The 1,406-nt window shown below is 24.3% G+C and overlaps 1 protein-coding gene across 1 annotated transcript in view; it reads right to left on the bottom strand.

Annotated features, from left to right (window-relative positions):
• Window positions 1–1,406, bottom strand: part of LOC100570512 (ring canal kelch homolog) — a 278,429-nt gene that overhangs the window by 19,681 nt on the left and 257,342 nt on the right. The gene's annotated exons all lie outside the window — the stretch shown is intronic.

A 1,406-nucleotide genomic window follows, 5' to 3' on the forward strand; every position in this document is an offset into this window, starting at 1 on the left:
TATTGATGGGTTGCATTATTTTGTGTATAAATTGTATCATTTTAAAAATAATAATTTTTCTAATTCTGATGTTTAGAATTGTATGATATTTTTTAACTACTTATCTAGTTTCATCGCCCAGTGAGGTACAAACTTCAATTTTTTAAGTGAGAAAATTTGTTTGTATCTATATAGAAATAACCACTCACCATAGCTGAATAAATCTACTTTCACTAATATTGTAATAGATATAATATGCTCTAAGAATATGCTGTAAAGAATATAAATTCTTAGACTGGTGACAAAATACATACATTTTAGCGTTTATTATATTATATGGTAAAATTATTTTTGGTACCTATAATAACTAATTAATAAGAAGATAATTTATAATTATTACAACAATTATAGGTAAGTACATAGAACTTATAGAGTTATACCTTCTTGATTTATTTTAATACATAGAAGAATTAATACTTACATTTTATATCTTATCACTAGGTAATAAAAACTTACAATTTAAACAAATATTTGGTTTTAAGCTATAAAAAGATTAATTAATTCAATTATTTTGATTTTAATTCCAACCTTGCTTTCATTCAATTAAGTAATAATATGTTTATTAAATAGACATATAATTTTACATACAAAAATAATTGAAGTTTTGAATGGATAGAGTAAATTACATTCATCATACTGTTTCATAGAAATAAAAGTATTTTCTACACTAATTTACAATTCAACAACTGTAATATTATTTTTACCTTTTGTGCCTAATTTGTTAAGGCATTCAAGATGACTTAGTTTAGAACATGTCCCACCGGATACAAATCTTGCATGAAGTAATTTTATATAATGGTAATTGGTAGGTATACAAAACAAAACACTTCAAATACAAAATATTTGGAGAAAAATGAGCATAAGGAAAGATTAACAAAATATCCAAATATTTTTAATATATTGTCCTCCCTACCATTATGATTAATAGAAAAAACAGAAGAAACCATACATAATTTATTTATTTTCAGGTCAGATTTTTCGTATAAATTATTGAATTAATAATTATTTAGTTGATATATTATTATAACCGAACAGTATTTCGAATAAAGGCGGGATTTTTCAGTAGAATTTAAATTCTTCTTTAAATGTGGTTACTGGTTAGTTCCTATTACCACTTTGGTAAGTCATATATTTCGTCTTTTTAATATGGTGGGGTAACAGAACAACGGCTATAGATACTATCTTTAATCGTGAACAGAACTGAATAAAATATTAAAATATAGTAAACACATACTTTATAATGTGTTATTGTGTTATTATTTTCATACATTATTATTAAATTTTGAGTAATTCAGTTTATAGTCGTTAATGGTAGGTAGCAAGTACCCACCATTCAATCAACCTGGAGATACATATGCGAAACGCAC

This window comes from Acyrthosiphon pisum, chromosome A1, assembly GCF_005508785.2.
Source record: "Acyrthosiphon pisum isolate AL4f chromosome A1, pea_aphid_22Mar2018_4r6ur, whole genome shotgun sequence".
NCBI lineage: Eukaryota > Metazoa > Arthropoda > Insecta > Hemiptera > Aphididae > Acyrthosiphon > Acyrthosiphon pisum.